The sequence below is a fragment of the Cimex lectularius genome, unplaced genomic scaffold, assembly GCF_000648675.2.
Source record: "Cimex lectularius strain Harlan isolate CLEC.00 unplaced genomic scaffold, Clec_2.1 scaffold168, whole genome shotgun sequence".
Lineage (NCBI taxonomy): Eukaryota > Metazoa > Arthropoda > Insecta > Hemiptera > Cimicidae > Cimex > Cimex lectularius.
Window position 1 is genome coordinate 153,473 of NW_019392902.1, and position 22,750 is coordinate 176,222.

Consider the following 22,750-nt stretch of genomic DNA (forward strand, 5'->3'; position numbering starts at 1 on the left):
GTCACCTTCAGTGTTAGGTCTGTGTGATTTTCGCAAAGTGAAGTGTTTTATGAAGTCATGAGGGGTGAGGTGCGTGTTTTGGTGTTATTCTTGTTTCTCGTTGCCTTTGGTAGATTAATTTAGGTTATTTTCTTTTTGATCTCAGTCTGTTTTCTTTTTAATAGATCTAGTGTTTTGAAAGGTGCTAACGATGTATTTAATTTATTCTTTGTTTCTGTGTTTTTAGTGCGTTTTACGTTATAGTGTGTGTGTGTGTGTGTGTGTTTTATTGAGGATTTTTCTGTGGTGAGTCGCCTAAGTTGATTTTCCGTAAATCTATCTAAATAATCTTATAAATACTTTGTATCTGTCTTATATTTTCCATATTCCACTGTCTGGCTGATGCTTTTGAGCCCTAATCTCCGTGCTATGGCGTATATTTTTATTAATTGGTTACATCATCCGTTTTGTCAGTATTTTGCTCAGTAATTTACCGATTGTATTCGAGGTCCTAAGCGCTATTTTAATGTCTAATTTTTAAATAGATTCCTTAGTTTGTGCGTTTTTTCCTATTGAAAGATAGTTATTTGTTCAATCATACTCATAAATCTGAAAATACTTTAAATAACGTATTAACATCGCTCTCTCTCTCTCTCTCTCTCTCACTCCCTCTCTCTCGCTCTCTTTCTCAATATTATTTTTAATAACCAAGCAAACTATGTTTTTTCTTAGTTCATTAATGTATTTTGAATCTTTTATGTTCTTTGCACCTGTATTTTTTCCGTCCTGTACGTGTGCATGTAGTTGTCCCTCGTAATCACTTGTTATAGCGTACGTAGGCCATAATTTGGCATTGTAGCCATTACTGCGTGAAATGGTATTAATTTTAATTCGTTTTCCTATTTCTCTTTAATCAGAGTAACTATTTTCAGTCTGTCTGTCACGGATTTTAATGATGCTATTTTGTGTCATTGTGGGTGATTTCAGTCGGCTGGTATGATATCAAATCTTGTTGGTTTTCTACATATGTCGAATTGTAGTTTGTTGTATATTTTAGTAATTTTTATACTCTGGAAATGTATACTGCAATACCTGTGTATCGTTTGTTTTTGTATTAAAATATACATTTTATTAAAATATGTCAGTCTGAAGCGACACTCTACATGAGAAAAACGCTTAAGAGGAAATAGAAAAGGTCTAAAAAATGTTTCAAATACGAAGACTTATAAAACAAATGAGTGATTAGATCCTTCAAGATTTCACTCACAAGTTGAACATAACAAATAATATATTTATATATATATTTATATATATATATATATATATATATATTCCGACCGAGAACACTTTGTATGACGTGTATAAATAGTTTTGTATCATTTTTTAAATCCCAAGTGAACATATTTATTTTCAAACAGAAAAATCTTAAATAGATTTTAAAAGGTAAATTTAGTTTGAAAAAAGTGAAATTTGATCTAAACAGGTTGAATAAGACTTAAAAATCTACGTTTGAAAATAATATTTATGACTTATTTAATATTTAATTTATTAGTTCTTTTCATTAAGGCAGTAATTGAGCCATAATCGTCTGAATGTAGGATTGGTTTAATACTGTTACAGACTATTGATCCTTGCGACCCTTCCCACCGTTGAGACTATCTTCGTATCTTCTATTTGCCATTTAACCACTATGATACATTTATTGTAAAAGCTCCCAATTAGGTGAAAATCATGATTATTATAATAACAAAAATATGTCAATTTTTTTTTCATTCCTTCCTTTCAGATCATATAACAATTTTTATATATTTCAAATTGTTTTTTATCAAAAATCTATTTTCCTATCTCTATATTTTTTACATTAAAAATACACCAAATCATCAATAGGAGTATAATGCCTTGTTTAACAACAGATATACGTATTTATGTGTGCTTAAGCGAAAACTCAGAAAACCCTTAAATTAGATTTCCAATCCAAGTTTTACAGATAAATCAAAATTATGCATAGAAACTACGTTACATTATTTTAATGTAAAAACAACCATTTTGACACAACTGAGATCGATAATGAATAATAATCGATTGTGAGTTTTTTCTTTGTTTCTTTGTGGTTTGCAGGGTGATAAACTTGTAATTTGGTCGTTGCCTTTAATCCTGGTATGCCTACACTCGCTGTATTGGTCTGACAAGATAGGTACCGATTACAAATATACAAATTACAAAATACAAATAAATATGTATGTATGAAGATTAAAAATTAAACTGTTAATTTGTAAGTTTCTTTGTTAAAAACCGTATACTTTTCAAAAATAGCATTAAGGTAAATATAGTAAGATAATAAATATAGATAACACTACCCCCAACGTACTAAACATATATTTTGTGTTTGAATCTAATGAATTATAAAATAAAATTGTAACAAAATCTCATGAAATGTACATCTTATGTTGCTGAACGTTACTTTCAGGTTCAATTTGTTTTAAATATACACAAGAAAAAAATATTATTTCATTTGAATACTAATGAGGCCGGAGTACTGGCTCTTATTGAACTATGATACGGTTAACGATCATAAAAAAAAATTAGTAGGATAATAAATTGGTATACTACACCGTTATACTACATTCAACGTACAAAACATGTATAGTAAATGAATCTAACGAAATGTAAAATAAAATTATAACAAAATCTTATGAAACGTAGACTTTATGTTCCTGTGTAACTTTAATCTCAATTTGTTTTAAATGAAAACAAGAAAAATTGTTAATTCATTGGAATACTAATGAAGTCTGAGTTCTGGATCTTATCGAACAATATTTTAAGTTTGTTGAAGTCGTGAGAAGTCAAGCATGAAATAGTTTAGAAAAACACCTTTTTCATTTTTTACCCACGTTTCGACCTTTGCTCAGGTCATCTTCAGGGCAACAATATTATATAATAAAAATATAATAAAACAATATAATAAAAAAATGTAGGATAATAAATAGTTATACTACACCCAACATAATAAACATATACAGTATACGAATCTAATGAAATGTAAAAATTCTAACAAAATCTCATAAAATGTTGTTAAATGCCTTATGTTGCTAAAAATTACTTGAAGCTCAATTTGTTTTAAATATAAACAAGAAAAAATGTTAATTTATTTGAATACTAATGAGGTCTGAGTAATGGCTAGTATTGAGCAATATTAAAAGGTTCGCAAAGATAAAAAAATTTGGAAATGTTTCTTTAGAAATACTCTGTTAAGCCAAAAGTCACCATGTGATTTAAGACAACATATTAGATTAAGAGAGTAGTATAACGGGCTAAAGTCGGGTTAAAGGATCAGGTTTAATTTTGATTAAAACCGGGATTAATGTCAGAATAGGTTAGATGTTGGAGCAGGGAGCTCCCACGGGCAGGATTACAATATTCACCGCAAGTCCTTGGTATCAATTCATCAAGTTATCCAACTCGGTCCCTGCCGACTATGTTATCAGTAGTTAACCGCCTCTCACACGCCCCCGCAGGGGTTGTCCTCGCGGGCAAAAACCACCGCCAGTAAGCTACCTGTCCGACCGTAAATCCAAAGTCTGTTTTTGCCCCGGGGGGTTGTAAACAAGTTTCTTCACGAGGCATAAACGGGGGGCGGCGTCCTAACGCGGTTAATTCCGCAGCGCGGCAAGTGACACACGACATTTCGGGAATGTTAAAAGGCGGGAAAGGGCGTCCCTTCCCTTTTAAATAATTCGACAAGGACGGACCGGCGTAATTCGGAGCGATGGCATTATCCGGTCGGCCCCTGCAGCGGACATACAAATGAAGGGACATTTTGCATAATCGACATCAACCCCATCTCCTAGTAAATAACATTTCCTTTCATTAGGGAAAACATCCCCGTTTTTCTTTTATCCCCCAAGAAAAAGGCGAAGGAGAGTAGGAGGGGAATCGGAAGAGAGAAATTAATGAATTTATTATGCGGACGCTCTCGTCGAAATTATATTCCAAGCGCCGAGCAGATGGCACTGATGACAAGGGCGCACAGTTTAAAAAGAGGGTGTCCCTATAAAAAAAGAATTGCAGTATTAGCAGAGTTGTTGTAGAAATTATACAAGTCTTTAAAACCGATACTTGGTTAAACCTCAAAGCCTCTTTCTACCCCAAGAATAAGGTACTTCTTTTTTTTTTCGAAATTAATTTAGAAAGATGTCTTCACCCTGTAGAATTAAGTTGGTAGGCGTATGGAGAAGGGCGATGCGGTAAAAGAGAAGACTCACTTCATTAAGGTCCTAACATGATCCGAGGAGCATCCGTGCGTTTTATCCCTTGTCTCCAAGACCCCATCTCTCAATCACACATACCCTCCTCCCCAAGGCATTCGTCTCCCCTTCGCATCGTTTTATACCTGCTGACAAAATTTAATTCTACCTTTGTTTCTTCCTTATAAATAACAGCTCTCTCGCTGACGTAGATACACAAATTTAGTTTGTAAAAGGTTCAAAAATCCGAAACAACATTTGTATGTTACTGAACACCCTGAAATTGTACAATATTGGTTTTTCTCGTTCTTATAGAAATATATTTTTTATCTACTGTCTGGCTATCTATTGAACTCTGTTTTTACTTTTATATTATATAAGACATATTTATAAGAAGAGTAGGATGCCAATTTAAATATATTTTTCAAAGTATATACATCCTAGAAATTTAATCTTTTTTATTCAGCCTTTTCATGGCGCGTTCATTTTAGAATCTTTTATTGAGTGAATAGTTGACGTAAAAGTTCATCTATCACACGACTTTTTTTTCACTAAAAGATAAATTTGGTATATGCAAGAAAACATGTTAAATTGACTTATAATTTTCAGTTTAAACATCGTCAACATCTATAAGATTTTACTGACTTTTAAAAGGGATTAGACTAGGTAACACAGCACAATCTTAGAAACGAGTCAGTCGCAGAGAAAATAGGCGAAACAGGATAATCCATAAAAGACTCCATATTTGTCCTCTCGCAAAGCTTAAAATCTCACATCCATGTCATTTTATTACTTGTTCTTAGCAATGATTATTTGGAGATCGTGAGGTGGGTCTTGTGAGATGTAGGTTTAGAAAAACATTTTCTTTGTTGTGCCAACGTTTCGATCTTTATTTAAATCATCTTCAGGGCCTGGGATTTACAAACATTGTTTTGATAATACAAATACATGTAAGAGGTGAAAATGAATGATGTACGCAATATAGAACTTTTTGGTTTATCAAAGTATTTGTACTCACTCAAAGTGTGCGTTTTCTGTGAAGATGTGTCACGGTTGTGTGTCATGTTGCTATTTTTTGTAAGATATAAATGTTTTTTTGTTCATTTATGTTTGATTTTGAGGTGGGAAGGAAGTAGGGATAGAAATTCATTTTTCTATTAAGAGGTGAAAGGGCCGAGAATGGGGAAAAAACGGTAATCTCACACAAAACCGCACGATCTCCAGATAATGATTAATTAACGATTACTGTACTATACTACATACACCTTCTTAGCAATGTTAAAAACAAAATCTGATTGTGAAAGAAGTCTGATGGACTAAAACAACGAGGGTAGGCAAACTAGGATAACTGAAAACGACACAAATAGTCGTGAATTACCAGCAGAGCTCAAAACGGAATTTCACAATGAGCATAAAATATGAGTAGGCCTTTGTCATTAAAAGTATATTAAAAAATAAGCTAAGCAGAAGTTGAACGAAGAAACACGTTTGACAGAAGAAAACAGCGAGAATAGACTAACCAGGAAATCGGAAACGACCCAGCTGTACGTTCGACCCCATGTAGAGCTCAAAAAGAAATTTCACAAATAATCTAAAATGTTAATACATCCATACCATTAAAGCAATATTTAAAAAAAACTCTCTACTAAAGATTTCGAATTTTGAAACACGGCAGACAGACGCAACCAGCGAGGAAAGGCGGACAAGAAATTATTACGACATTATTACTTTCGATATACATAACATAAAATATACTTAATATTTTCGAAAACGAAAAGTGGAATACTAATGAATATTAGTTATGTAACATAATAATGTATATTACACGAGGTTTGAACGTGGGTTAGAAATACCAGAAACGTTTGGTAACGAATATGCTTTCAATCATTCCGCTTAAATCTCGTAATTTTATGTTTTCTCAATAAAAAATATTCAACGAAATTAAAAGAGGGTAGTGTAAAGGTAGGTGTGAAGAATTTAGGCCGAAAAAACACTACTAAAGGTATAATAATTACACTTCAAACTATTAATTAAATCCTCACCCCGATGTTTGAATAATAATGAGTCCGTTACATGCCTAATCTCTTTGTTTTAATTAAAAACAAGAAGGACATTTGTATCCGGTACATTTGAAAAATAACGTTTACCGGTAACGACCGAGTGGATGCGAGAGTAGGTTTAGCATTAGCATAAGACACGACAGCATAAGGCTTTAAATCAGCGTCGTCTTGCCGTTCATCCCTTTGTCCCTCGTCTTTGATTAGTCCGAAAACTGTCTGTAGTCGCGAACATGTCGACACGTGTTTCCAGGTGTTCGGGTCGCCTTTTCGTTGGACTTATTCAAAAGGCTCATCTCGGATTCAACGCCCTCCTGAATACATTTGACTAGCCGGCTACGGTCACAGTCATTCGGAGGATGAACAAGCGTTTTCTTCTCTTAACTTATTCATTGCCAAGACCGATAGACTCAAAAAAATAAATTTGAATAAAGGAAGGCTTCGAGAAAAAAATGTTTGAATAACTCACTAGTGTGTATTCTCTGATGTGTTTGGTACAACTGACTTGTTACGCACCTGGAACAAAAACATACAATTAGAACAATGAAGTAGAAAGACTATCTGATAAATAGATTAGGACTAAAGTAATTTATAATTAGGTCGTTTTCGGTCTTTCTGGTCTGGCTTATGGCGGCATAAGTTTACAGTTGTGCATATTTCCTACAAGCAATATTTGCAAATTACGTATTTCATTTTTTAAATGTGTGTTATTTTTAACGTGTTTTACTATATACTGTTGATTATTTTCTTAGCTTGGTGGTATAAAAAAAAGTAAACAGGTGCAACATTAAACGACAAAAATGGAAAAAATTGATTCAATTTCAAGTCCAGGCTCAGGCAAACTCCATTATTATATATCTCCTCGTAATTCGTCGGAAAATTAAAAAACAACAGAGAAAAACCAGTGCCCCTTTTATAAATATATTACCCGCTGCAGCCTTTTGTTTTCCCCGAGTAATTCAATTTGGTCCACAAGGGCTGAAAAATGTGTGCCGATACATATCCCAAATCGAACCATCCTCCTTTGAAAATAAAAAACAGGGCTTTTGATCCAGAGGATTTTTAAAACCAATTTTCTCCTGGGGCAAGATGGTGGAAATGTTCGTTCACCCCCTTCGAGCCGAAATAAGTTTTTAAAAGGGAGCCTACAGAATCTAAGTCACGCTCCTAATTCATATTTTATTCTTTTGCAAGTTGGGAAATTTCGGATCCCGGTTTTGTATTCAGGAGGTCAAGGTAGGGATGGCATTGGAGGGTGGAAGAAACAGAGAGTATCCCCATGAATAATTCCCTTCCCTGCTGGAAAAGTGCGGCATGAGCACGTGCCTATCCTCAAACCGTAGATACCTTTTACACGCTCCGTGGGCAAAACGTTATCGCCAAATTTATTACGTTCTTTGCCGTTTGACCGTACAGACATTTGATTCATGGAGATTATTACAGTGTAATATTCACTGCTTTCACTAAATCTTGCATGACATGTGATATCTCTATGGTATAAGGAGTTTCAATAAGAAAATTTTATTCTTATTAAAACTGGTATACTGTTAAACAGACCCTGATTAAGTATTGATGTAAAGATGGAGGTTGTGGTCAGGGTTTGGGATGTTTCTTAGTTCAAAAACAGTTCTCGCCAGCTTTCCCAATCCAAAGGTGTTGATAGTCGTCTTGTGTCTTATCACAAAACTTCCACTTTGATGAGTGACAAAACGGTGGATTAATCACACAGTAAAGTAAGATTAGACTATTTATCAATTATTTATTTATTGTATTGTCTAATACATAAAATAAACCATGTTGTTCTATCAGTGTTCTGAAATGTATGTTTTCGATGTTCTTGTAATTCAGACCTAGATCACTTCAAATAAAGTTAAAAGCTTGGAAAAACTGTTTTTGAATTAAAAAACATCCTCAACCTTGATCACAATCAGGAACCATTTACAACTGTGTGTTTCTTAGTGACCTGTTGTTTGATAATTTGTTGTGGTCGTAAGTTTTTGGTTTTGTGCAATATTATAAAATGTTTTCAATTAATTAACCTTTAATTAAAGTTTTGGTTGAGATAAAAAAGTCAGTGCCACGAGCGGGATTCGAACCCACGACCTTAGGCTAAATACGCTGCTGCTCTATCACTTGAGCTATCGTGACTTCGATCAACTCGGACGCCACCTTCCCATCTCAGCCGAAGGTTGAGGGTTCGAATCCTGCTCGTGGCACTGACGTTTTTTATCTCAACCAAAACATTAATTAAAGTTTAATTAATTGAAAAGAATTTATTTGTTCAATCGGAACACGAACCTAGTAGAGATTATAAAATGTGGTGGAACAACACTTTCACACAAAATCAATATGGCACCGTATTTTATGCCCTGAAGAAGACCCGAATAAAGGTCGAAACATCGGCAAAAAAATGAAAAAGGTGTTTTTTTAAACTACCTCATTCTTGACCGCTCTTCACGACTTCAACAAATTACATTTACAACTATTGGTCGATCTTATCAAGAATTTATAAGACCAGATTAATTTATAAAATAAATGATAAAACATTTTTAAATTTATTCAGATTTGGATTTATTTAATAAAGTTATTAATGTATTTTCAAATTAATGAAAATAGGGTTTATGTCAGTTTGATTAAAATAACATGACGTGTAATACTCGATCAGATAACATCGACCAATTGGAATAGGCAATTTTACTTAATTAACTCATCAATGCTAATATATTTTCAATTAGAACACCCACTACTAACTGCTATTAAATAAATTCTAATTTAAGAAAGGCGAAAACCGGCCCCTAAGGCAAACAACGGACTTAATAGCCCATTTAAGTCCCACGAGGAGACTAACGCTTTGTCTGAAAGTTTGCTAAGTTCCAGAATCCACCGACATATGCTGAACAGAGGAAAACGTCCTCCACTTTAGTCAATTTATTTTTAATATGTCAAGAACTATTCTAGGTCTCGTAAAGAATTTGGTTCCGTTTTCCTATGAAATTATTGTACATTGTGTAAAAATGGCTTAGTATATTGAAAGAAGGTTATATTCTGCCTTTTTTTCTAAAGGACTGAATTTTCTTATCAGGTTAGGACGTGTTCTAAATTTTAGAATATTTTAATGTTGTGTTTATGTACTAAAGTAAATTTAAAGTCATATTTTTTAATTATCTATTGATAGCAAATGTTTTTCTATATAAATTATAATCAATCAAATGCTTGATTAAAAATGAAAGATATTTTTACTTATCATTACAGAGATAAACGTTTGATATTTCCATTAGTTACTAAAAAATTTTATTACCGAATATTCGCAGATCGACTAATACATACAAAAACATCAATCATAATAATGTAAAATACTATAAATAAATACTATAAGTGATTCTCGTGTAGTTTATTTTTTCGCATCCGATGCTACTGATTTTCCATGCCATTGAATGTATCAATAATCAATTACTTTAATTGGATATAACATCACGACGAAACCTATTATAACATTCCCTCTTTCTCCATCGGTTGTGTAGTTGTGAATTGAAAGGTATCATAAATCCCATCTAATTTTATACCTGTCAAGATAGGTTCTAAGTCGCCCCGGCTAAACTTCGCGGAGGGTGCCTCGCCCGCCCTCCCCACACCGCTAGTAATACAACTTTCTCCAATTAATTAGTGGATAGACCAACAACAACAAACTAACTACACTATTAACATAATTAAGGAGAAACACCTCCGAATCTGTACTGGGGCAATTCTATCTACAGTCATAAACTGGCCGAGGGACGGAAAAACAACTGGTCGAGAACTTTTGCTAAACACGCAACAATCTAACTCATACGTTTACCCAAAGTTTACAAAATGTAGTTTTGATTAAGTTGGTAAATATTATTTATTACAAAAAAGCAAAAACCTAAGACTTCAAAGAGTTTTCCTGTTGTCTGCTTTTGGAAATTGTTGCGTCCGTAATGGCAGGTTTTCTTTATTCCGCTAATAGCTTCAAATATTTAAGCGTAACGTTTTTTCAGATCGACACTTAACAAATATTATCTAACTGATGGTAAATAACAACGTATAGCCAATAGTGAGATATGCGTGTTTTTTTAACTTCAAATACAAAGGGTGAGTAAGAGATAAATAAATGAAGGGGAAAGATAAAATAAACATAAGAAGAAAGAGAATTAACGGGCGAAAATTCAGAAACGAGAAGAATAAGGTAGAAAACTGAACGTAGGATGAGAGAAAGTTAGAAATGAAGAGACGAAAAAAAAGGAAAAAATAAGAGAACAAAGAGAAAAGAAGAAAAATAAACAATAAGAAAGAGATAGATAGATAGAGGGAGGGAGAGAGTAAGAGGTAGAGAACACAGGATAATAAAAATATTGTAAAGGAAGAGTGAGATAATTGGGGGGAAAAAAAAAAAAATATATGAAAGAGAGAAAGAAATAGAAGAGACGGGCGAGGGAGGGGAGCGGAGGGAAGGGGAGGAGAGGGGAGAGAGAGAGAGAGAGAGAGAGAGAGAGAGAGATAGAGAGAGAGAGGGAGGGAGAGAGGGAGGGAGGGAGAGAATGAGAGGGACAGGAAACACAGGATAATAAAAAGAATATAAAGGAAGAATGTGATAACTAGAAAAAGAAGGAATAAAGTACAATAAATAACACAGATAAAATATTCATGAATGGGAAAAAAAGAGCGCAGGCAAGGAAGAGAAAGAGAAAGAGAAAGGGAACACAGGATAATAAAAAGAAAGTAAAGGGAGAGTGAGATAATTGGAAAAAGTAGGAGAAAAGAGAAATAAGAAAGATAAAATATATATAAAAGAAGAAAAGAAATAAAAGAATGCGGGCATGAGAATGAGAGAGAGAAAGAGAGAGAGAGAGAGGGGGGAGAAGGATAGGGAACAAGAGGGAAAAAAAGAATTTCAAGAAAGTGTGATAGAATAAGTAAAAGCAGGAAAAAAGTGAGATAAGAACAATAAAAAATATATGAAAGAAAAAATAATTAAAGAGTGAGGGGAAAACGTCAGGAGAAAATACAGTGGGAAAGAAAAAAAGTGTTAGGGAAAGAGGAAGAGAGAGAGAGGCTGAGAGAGGGAGAGTGAAGGGGAGAGAGAGAGAGAGAGGGCTTGAGAAAGAGAGAGAGAGAGAGAGGGGGGGGAGAAGGATAGGGAATAAGAGGAAAAAAAAGAATTTCAAGAAAGTGTGTTAGAATAAGTAAAAGCAGGAAAAAAGTGAGATAAGAACAATAAAAAATATATGTAAGAAAAAATAATTAAAGAGTGAGGGGAAAATGTCAGGAGAAAATACAGTGTGAAAGAAAAAAAGTGTTAGGGAAAGAGGAAGAGAGAGAGGCTGAGAGAGGGAGAGTGAAGGAGAGAGAGAGAGAGGGGGGGGGAGAAGGATAGGGAACAAGAGAGAAAAAAAGAATTTCAAGAAAGTGTGATAGAATAAGTAAAAGCAGGAAAAAAGTGAGATAAGAACAATAAAAAATATATGTAAGAAAAAATAATTAAAGAGTCAGGGGAAAACGTCAGGAGAAAATACAGTGGGAAAGAAAAAAAGTGTTAGGGAAAGAGGAAGAGAGAGAGAGAGAGAGAGAGAGAGAGAGGATATCAAGAAGAAAGATAATGTAAAGGTGATATCTATTATTTATTATAGGACTGTAGGCCATAAAATCTATGCTTTTTGTAGAATTGTCGTTCTATTTCTTGTATCTGTCAAATTAAAACAGATACACCAAGAAAATTAGGTATCGCAAGAGGATAAAAAAATGAAAAAATAAAGATAGAGTCAGATATAAAATAAGAAGAGGAAATAAACAACAAAATGGTATCGGTAGATGTAAGATAGGCACTGTAATATAGACAGAGGAGGCATTTGATCCAGTAAGAAAAGACTTCGAAATAAAAAAGAAGATAAAGAAGACCGGTTAATGGTTAAATGGATAGATGGCAATAATCATATTTTTCATAACGGTTAAAAACAACTACTTCAACATCTCTTTAGTTTAAACAAAATTCAATATGAACGTGATTTAGTTATGAAGATAACTTTTGAGCATTTTTGTCTTCCCTTCTTTTGTGGGTTTGTTTTTTTCTTATTCGAAATCGAGAAAGTCTTCGTATTAATTTTGTTTGAAATTTTATGCCATATTTATCGCCTAGACCTACCCAGCGAGGATAGGAAAACCAAAAATGATCATTATCGACCAAATTACACGTTAGTATTTTGCTCCTAAGTGCTTTTTTCGTTAATTGGTAAAAAAAAGTTTCTCTTCACGGTATGCTTGCTTAACATTAAGGGAGCTAATAAATGGCTTAATTTGGTGGACGGGTCGGAGGTTAATTTATATTTCTTCCCCAACCAGAGCTACCTGTCTGACCCGCTCCTGGACTAAATGATTCGTTAAATTACTCTTTTCCCCCTTTCTCGCCTCGTTGTAGGGATTTCAAACGGGCCGATTTCTCCCGGAGTGATCATGACCAAAAGTGATTAATCGGGACAATTAAATATTGCCAGATGCATAATTTTTGGGTTCGATGATCTGGACCGATAGTGTGACGGAATTGCTAAAAGAAGAAATGTAAATAAAGCTGATCTCGCTGAAATCAGAAGATGATTTTATGAATTATTACATAAAGGGGTTTTAATAGTAGAGTAGTTTTTAAAATTATCTTGTACAAAATATTTGATACAGTCCCTCCAGGCATCTCTTCAAAAATGAAATACATGTGCTTTAAGACAGTTGTAAACAATCAAGTAATAAATTATAATAAGTTTGTAATGCTTTGTTTCAGATCAAAACGACGTGCATTAACAAAAATGAATAATTAACCAAAACTTGGGTGTTGTTTTACTCCAATGCAAATTTCGTTCTGTAGCTCTCGGCTGTGGCTTTCGCATAATTAAAACAATCAATCAGGGGTGTCAGGGGAATGTTTATGCAATTAAGGGATGCTACCCTTCTCTATACAAACCCGCTCCCCCTCACCATCAGACCTCAACAACCTAATGCAAATATTGAGGAGGGTAAGTAGAGGCGGTTCGCGTCTCCCCGGTTTTCAACCTGCCAATATCGTTCAGGTGCCAAATGGTAAATGGTAACTAAAAAAAAGTTTTCCTTGAAAAAATAAATATATATAACCTCTCTTAAATCATTCTGTTAAAAATTAGCGGATAGAAACAAAAAGTGGATTTAGGAGAATTAAAAAACAAACAGAACTCTGCAGGACATCGGCTAACATTCCGAACGATATATGAAAACTTTTCATCATGATTGATTCAATTTATTTTCCCGGAAGGGTAAAAAAGAAGGGTGATTTAATTTAAAGGGAACCGTAATGCAAGTTGTTTAGGGCTGATTTCAGTTATAATGGAGGTTTCACGTGAAGCTGTTTCGAATTCAAGCCTGAAGCTTGCATTAAAGAAGTTTACGATATTTCCAGGAAAGTTTCCATATTTAGAGAAAAACTCCACCGGGCTTGGGGGCTAGAGGTGAAACGGCGGCGGGGGCAGGCTAACTTTCTCCCTCGCTCGTCTCAATATTCATAAGGGCATAAAATTAAAACAACCCTCTCAGTGAGAGCTTCTTCCCTCCTCACTCCTCTCCTTTTTCTGTTCGTAGTAAAAATGAAATTACCTCGGCCGTAGCCGGATAATGACCCCATAACAATGTGTAAACATAAAATTTCGAATGGTTCGTTTTGAACGGGGGAGGGGTGATTGCGATAACCCAAAAGGCAAGAGTGAGGAAATGGAAATGAGTTTATACTTGCACCTGGGATACCATCCGATAGTAACTATGTAAATACGAAAATGACAGTAAAAGCTTTCAGATTCTTCGATTTTCATCTACTCTTTGCTTAATTTTAAAAATACAGAATAGACAGGATATTCATAAAGAAAAAAAATTTCCTCCTTAAAACACTTGTAATGTAGTATTCATGGCTATAAATATGATAGGCTTACTGCAATTGTTAAAAAATCATGTTTTCGTATTTCCTCTCCCTCTCACTTTGTCAATACATATAGCTTTACTTTGGTATCCACGGCTTATTTATGTACATTTAATTTAGCATCTTTTTGTCGTTTTCACGGGTGTGGTGTTATGATTACTACCATTTAAATTTTGCCCACTCTTTCTAACTGCGTCTTTCTTTCTCTCTCTCTCACTCACTCACTCTCTCTCTCTCTCTCTCTCTCTCTCTCTCTCTCCTACTGACTCACTCAATCACTCTCTCTCACTAGCTCACTCTCTCACTTACGGGGAGTAATTTATTTATGCTGCATTTACTCACTCAATCGCTCACTCACTTACAAAATCATTCATGCATAAACTCACTATCTCTCCCACTCTATCTCTCTCTCTCTCTCTCACTCTCTTTTTCTTATTTTTCCTCTATCTATCTCCCCCATTTTTTCTATCTATCTATCTTTATTTATTTTCTTTTTCACACTATTCTGTCCGATTTCTCATTTATGTGGGGAGTGAGTGAGTGCTTTAGGGTGGCTACCATTAAATCCTTTACAGTTAATATCTCTCTCTCTCACTCTATCTCTCTGTCTGGCTCCCTGCCGCTCTCTCTCTCTCTCTCTCTCTCACTTTTCCTTTTTCTCCTTCTTTCCTTGCGTTACTTTGTCCTTCTTTTAAGTGTACTTTCTCACTTTCTTCCCATGTGTCACGTTTGATTGCAACGGGAATGCTTGCTGGAGTGTGACTCCTCGTTACTTTTTTAAGTCTTAAAAATGTTTTAATCGACTCCTTTCATTCCGCTCTTCTTTTTCACTAATGAGCAATAAGAATGAAATTTTCTTGTATTAATAGCGTCATAAAAATGAATTAATTTGTACTATTCTTGACGAATGTAATGTAAAACTTGTATTTTGTTTACTTAACACAATAAAACTTTTGTATCTCTTTCTGACTCTTCGAATAATTCTAATGTTAAATAATTAGAAGGAGGAAAATAATAATAAACACAAATGAGCTGCAAAATTTGTATTATCATAAGTTGTAAAATTTACATTTGACGAAAATTTGTTGTTTGCAAGCTCAATGTAAAATAAATAAATAGTTGATACAAATGTATTATAAATTAAATACGCATTGTTATGTTTATGGTGAAATGAACATTTCTGGTTGATTAATTTGCTTAAAATGATTTTCAGCAATTACATAAATAGCACTCGACTCCCCTGAGGTAAACATCGATTTGTTCGATTAAACTGGTTTAATTAGCAGTAGAAATCAAGGGCTAATTAGCAATCCCATGTTTCATGTGGACCACCAGGTACACGATAGCCGCCCTAGTCATTTCATGTCCAACGGTACGTAATCAAAAACATTAACGAGTACCTTTCGCCTTTTCCTGATTTCCCACGAGAAACATTCGTTGACTAACAAATCTTTAATCACCCATAAATAAAATGGTGATGACTTCAGTAGATCACCGGTGAAAAAAATATAAGGAATAGGCTCGTTAATTCAACCGGGAACATGTCAAAACGATAAATTATATGTGAGACACGAGTAGTTTTTCTTAAGACTGAAATGACGTGGAATGACGCTGGCAAGAGGGAGTCAGGAAGACGGCTCAAATCCCAAGGGACAAAATAAAAGTTTTGCCTTGAAGGCAGGCGAGATTTTTAATTCAGCAAGGCCGGGCTTCTGTTTATTAACGACCTCGGTCCTTTTCCGTCCCAAGAAACGCACGAATCCTCATCACAAAGGACAAAAATGCACTCTTATCTTAGAATTCAGATGGAAAACCTTTTTAACGAGCCTCATCGTTAACTGGCAACGCCGCGAAAAAAATCCAAAACGCTTTCGACCCTCTCGTGTATTTTTACAAGAGGCCATTTAAGGGTTTTAGGCACGCATGTGTTCTCAGCGTCTAATGTCTCCAAAGATCGACGGCGAAGGGATGGCGTTAAAGGAGAGATAAGTGTTACAGAGCTGGGAAATTTACATAAATGTAAATCCGAGTAATGTGCGTACTATGTAAAACGGCCGTAGACATGGTTTGGTTAATATTTATGAAATGTAATATATAACTAATGAATTGCCAAGGCTTTCTATTGTCGAGGGTATACCGCTGGATGCTTTTGACATAACTGCTTTTCAGCAATGTGGGAAAAAACACATTTATTTACACCATGATTATTCAGAAATCGTGAGATGCGGTCTGGTGTGATGTAGGTTTCAGAAAACAAACACTTCGAGTGAGTAAAAATACTTTGATTGAATATATAATATATGCATTGTATAAATTCACTTTTTTCCACATCCTACATGTATTTGTTAAATGTAATCAATGTTTGTAAATTCCAGGCTCTGAAGATGATCTCAATAAAGATCGAAACGTTGGCACGATAAAGAAAATGTTTTTCTGAAACCTACGTCACATCAGACCGCATCTCACGATTTCTGAATAATCATCGACTAACGGTCACTAATAACCACACATTTATTTAAACCTTTGATTTATCAATAACTACGATAATTTATGTTTACAAGTACAATGAAGGTAATGTGAAAACAGCCGATTCTTGGCAAGTTTACCTATCCGGTGAGCAAGTTAGAAAAAAAATCAAACGACCAATTTACCAAACCGCATGGGACGGAGACAAATTATTCATAGCCAATCTGTCTGGCCAGTGGTAGAGTCAACACAATCCAATGTTGACAGACGTATGGTTACGACCGTCGGTAAACAGTTCTTTATATTAATAAGTTTTTATTAATTATCACACCTCTAAAATACATTTATGACGTGTTTCTCGTTCTTCTAACGAACTATTGGCGTTTTAAATTCTCAAAAAAAAGTTACGGATCTTTATACGACAAATCATTAACCAACGAAACAGTTTAATAACTTCAACTACTTTGGGTATAATACATTTTTAAACAATTTACGAAAGTGCATGTCTTTATCTTACCCGAAATGTAACATGGAACATGTACCAGCAAGAAGAGAAAAATGGGGCATCGGTGGCCGCAACCGTTTAGGCGTCGACATGGCCTTCATATCAGTAAGGTTAATGTCCCGGGTTCGAATCCAGCGGCCATGCATTCAAACCGTCATACTTACAAATGCGCTTTGTTTCAAAAACACCGGCACACCGAGAGCTGATATGATCTCTGCTGTTGTGAACCTTCGTCACAAATTCACTGATCTTCGTTCATTGCAGTACTGTACTTGTGATAATTTTTTCAAAATGATATACTGATGAAATATGTTTGTAAAAAAATATATTGTTCTGTTATATTTTGCTACTTTATCTTAATTAAATTTTTTATGAAATGTTGTGTCTACCATTTTACAATATATGCATATAAATAATTGTATTGTTCTTCCAATAGGTCGCTAATGTTTCCAGTAAATTGATACTCATACACGTTCTCTCTTTCTCTCTCTCTTTTTCTCTCTCTCTCTTTCTCTCCTCTCTACACACATACACGCACATTACTATAATTTAGTTGAAAATAGTACGTTAAGATTTAAAACTGCAATAGAAGATATTCTGTCCTGTAGCCTAGTCCAAGTTAAGGTCTGCTGTCTCTACAACTGCAGAGCACGTTGTCAGCAAGATAAACTTGACGAACGTTGCTCAAAAATCAAACTAGCAGTGTTGAACGCCATGATTCACCAAGAAGAAAATACTTTACTAAGCCATTTTCTAATAAATATTGAATCTAAAATCATAATGGAAATTACTGTCAACGAGACAAAATAAGAAGCGTAATCAGGAAGATTAATAGTGCAGGTAAAACTGTCAAATTTATATGGGTCTAAGCTAAAGACATATTGCTCTTATCTAAATTTCAAATTGATTGTCAGCAGGGAGAAATAGAAAATTAGCAGTCGCCGAATAGTAGAGGATCGTCCCATTTTACATTAAATTCAAAGGCAGAAACAAATTTAAAGAACCCAGAATTGTCTTTTAAATTGACGCAAATATTCAGCGGCTATCAAATTAGCTGACGGTTTGGAATGATTCCATCTCATCATCAGTGAAGTTTGTTCCTATGGCGGCCGTTCGTGAAAAACATCACTTAATCTATGACTACCAAGAGTGTACTGATCAATGGGAAAAAAAATTATTGAAGTAATTATTTAAATAACGACAAAAACGTATGCTTTCGTGGATTTTTATTTTAAATTTTAAAAATATGCCGAAGTAACTTTCGTTTAACAAACGTAGAGTAGTTATAAATAACATGTTCTTGTGCTTTTAATCTTATCTCGTGGCATGCGTACAAAACACAAAGTATTAAATTTCTGAACAGAAGAGTGCTTAATAATTTAATAACTTCATCTTTAATATATATATTCACATACATAGCCTATATATGTTGTGATTCTGAAAAGATTTTAGCGAATAATTTTTACCAAATAAAAGGTTTTGACAGCTTTAAAATGACTAATCAACTATGGTAATTTGGGCAATATATTATATCTTTCTACTTCGATATCAGTTTTAGAGAAATGTGTATTATTGTTTTATTTTGCAGTGAAAAATCCCTCGTGTAATCATTCACACTAATGGAATAAACTGGCAGCTCTATCATCAATTTATCACAATTTAAACATGATTAATTAAGCCCATCCTTTTAATAATCAAGCAATAAAAATCCATTTGGATTAAAAGCTTCTTAAAAGTAAACAATATCTCTGTATCTCTGTGTAATCCGATTGCAAATCCGTAGGATACAAGAGCCGCCTTTATCGTGAAATCTAAAGGGTAAAGCGATAAGGGTCAGGGGTTCTGCATTAGTATGCAGGCGGATACGGCCTAAACCTTCGAATGTTTACATTTTATCTTGACCGGGGTATTATAACCGCCGCCTATCGATATTTCAACCCTTGGCCCGGCCCTTTATTTTTAGAATGGCCCTTATCTTCTCCCGGCTAAGGGATTAAAAGCCAAACTGAGGTAGGTATCTAAATTTTATCCAAAGCAAAGCAAGTACACGAGCGGACACGGACAATCATACGGACACAAACAGTTGACCTTAGGTTGAACATAATTTCTTGCAAAGAAATAAGTAATACGTGCATAAAAATTATCTAGATAAAATGACAACTCAATGTGCTAAAAAAAATTAGAATATCATCATTATCTCGAGTTTATCTAACAGGAAACATGGTTTGTCTTCATATAAATTATTTCCATATAATTGACATAACCCTTTAAAATTATAGTTAATATTATTGCATTAAACAATTAAAGAATAGCAGGTATTTTCGTACAATGTAGGACTAAAAAGCATATTTTTGTAAAAACCCATCTAAAATATTGAATTTGAAATAAAAAATAAAAAAATTTAAAAAAGTATAAGTTGAGTTCAAAAAGGTTGACTAACAAGTCTTGATATTATTGATTATTTGGAGATCATTAATTAACGGCCATTAAATACCTCACATTTTTACTTGACATTATTATTATTCCATTTATGTTTTAGTGGTCAATTGACCAAGTTACTTCTTTCAATTAATTATTCTTTTTATGTAAGGTCTTGGTTGAGATTAAAAAGTTGAAATTGAACCCACGACCTTCGGCTAGAAGGTTGTCACGATAGCTCAAGTGGTAGAGCAGCGGCGTATTTAGCTGAAGGTCGTGGGTTCGAATCCCGCTCGTGACACTGACTTTTTTTTATCTCAACCAAGACCTTACATAAAAAAAATAATTAATTGAAATTATTATTATTACTTCAAGATAGTTGACCGACTCGGACCACAACACAGTCATGCCTTCAGTTTGGATCGTTTTACACAGCAACGATCTAACCTTTATGAAAACCACCGTTTCATTATTGCTAATTTTCGTTTCTTACTAGATGTTACGATATCGTCGCAATCTTTTGATACATACAGACAGCTAATCATTAGTCAGACAAAAAACGCGCAGTGCCATACTTACAAGTTTAAATAGAATTAAGCTTTCCTTGCAGTTATTCTCTTTAGATATCAAAGCACCTCTCCTGATGTCATTGAAGATCTGCCAACACATGGATTTGTCGCGGATTGCGATGTTTAGCATGTACAGTATTGTACCTATCCTCCTAGAGAAAAATGAAACCGCGATATCGCCGTAAAGAACCATTTTTACCTTCTTTGTGCGAGATGTTTTGCCAGAGTACACAAGGAACAGCAAGGGATCAAGGATTGAGCCTTGAGGATCACCTGCAGCAATGTTGCTCCGATGGGAAAAGGATGATCGAAAGACACTCAGTATTGTCTGGATGAAAGATAAGAAAAGAATATAAATAGAAATCGAACTATGTTCTATTTCATAGCTAGTGATGTCCTTACAAGACCCTTAGTCTTGAATATTTAAAAAATAATTATGAAAACAACCCAGTCTTTAAATAAAATAATTATAAAAAAATGTGTAGTATTTATTGACCGTTAATGATTGTTTATAGATCGTGAGATACGGTCTGGTGTAATGTAGGTTTCAGAAAAACATTTTCTTTATCGTGCCAACGTTTCGATCTTTGTTGAAATCATCTTCAGGGCCTGGGATTTATAAACATTGTTTAAATTATACAAATACATATAAGATGTGAATATGAATTTAAACAATGATGTACACAATACAAAAATTTTAAGTTTAATCGAAGTATTTGTACTTTTATAAACCTACATCACACTCGACCGCATCTCAATATTTCTAAATAATCTTTCCTTTTTGAAAAATTTGAATTTTTTCACCATAATTTTATTTTAATTAATAGCTAATTAATTAATGTTTATATTTCATAGGAGATTGTTATTTTGCATGGACGAAATCAAAAACATTAATTTCACAAAAATTAAAAAAACAAACAATATTATTTTCGTGTTTCTCCTATTTTCTCGTAAATCAAATTCTCATTATAACTCCTGACAAAACGTGCCAGCGATAACGAGTTTACAAACGCCCATAAAACACGACCAAGTGGTTGACAAATGACAATTAGATCCCTTTAAAAAAATATAAATATTAAGCGTGTTTTGAATTTTGAATATTCCAGCGTGAACTCTCCTGCCTCCGGGCAAATGATTTGAAAATCACAATTTCCAGCTTAATGATTTCCATCGGTGTCACAGGGCATGACAATTTGGCAAAGCGTGCCCCGAGTGTGTTTTCATCCCCTTCACGCCCTAAATCTCAGCTGCGTGATATTTGCTCGAGGACAGGGCCGATGCAGCCAGCTCTCTGCAGCCCCAATGGGCCTGTCATTTGAATAATACAACCACTTTGCGCTTGCAGGGTTGGGGCGGGTTTGACTTTGGGGTTGAAACGCAGAGAGGGAGAAACGTACGTCCTTGGATTTACAAAAGGATTCATTCCTCCTCGGAAACGTTTTATAATTTCTGGTTAGGACGGTATTCAAAATCATAGTTGTTCTTAATTTAATAACATTAATTATATTAACTACATATAAAAACTACCCAGCCCCACCACTGAAAATAGCGAGAAGCTGGGGCGCGTTTGGCAGATGATAAAAGCGAGGAGATAAAACCAAAACGATTGGGGATGACCAAATTACACAATTAAAAATAATATTTTACTAAAATGATTATTCAGAAATCGTGAGATGCGGTCTGGTGTGGTCTAGGTTTCAGAAAAACATTTCCTTTATCGTTTAGTTTCGATCTTTATTGATATCATCTTCAGAGCCTGGGATTTACAAATATTGCTTAAATTTAACAAAAACCTGTAGGATGTGGAAAAAAGTGAATTTATACAATGCAAATAAATTTTTTTTTATTCAATCAATGTATTTCTACTCACTCAAAGTGTTTGTTTTCTGAGTACAAACACTTTGAGTGAGTAGAAATACATTGATTGAATATAAAAAATATATTTTGCATTGTATAAATTCACTTTTCCACATCGTAAATGTTTTTGTTAAATTAAAATAATATTTGTAAATCCCTGAAGATGATCTCAATAAAGATTAAAACATTGGCACGATAAAGAAAATGTTTTTTCTGAAACCTACATCACACCAGACCGCATCTCACGATTTCTAAATAATCATCGACAAACAGTCACTAATCACCACACATTTACTAAAACCTCAAAACGAATTAAATCAATCTAAAAGAAAAACAGCGGTAATAATATAGAAGTAATATAATATCGTTTCAGAGATATAGAAAGTCTATTGGTCTATATAGATCGGATGATACATACAGATGGAGATAAAGATAGAGATAAATAGAAAGAGAAAGAGGNGATAGATATATAGATAGATGGATAGATAGATAGATAGAGAGAGAGAGAGAGAGAGAGAGAGAGAGAGAGAGAGAGAGAGAGTGAGGGAGAGAGAGTGAGGGAGAAGAGGAATCAAATACAGAAAAAAAGAGATATAAGAAAAGGAAGCTCGAATAGAAGAAATAAAGAGGGAGAAGAAGAAAGAACAGAAGCGAGTAAGGAGTGAGAGAGAGAGAGAGGTCTAAAGAGAGAACGAGAGATATGAAATGAGATG

General features: G+C 34.2%; 1 protein-coding gene across 1 annotated transcript in view; it reads right to left on the reverse strand.

The window, feature by feature from the left end:
- Nucleotides 1–22,750, reverse strand: part of LOC112127775 (roundabout homolog 3-like) — a 185,520-nt gene that overhangs the window by 116,315 nt on the left and 46,455 nt on the right. The gene's annotated exons all lie outside the window — the stretch shown is intronic.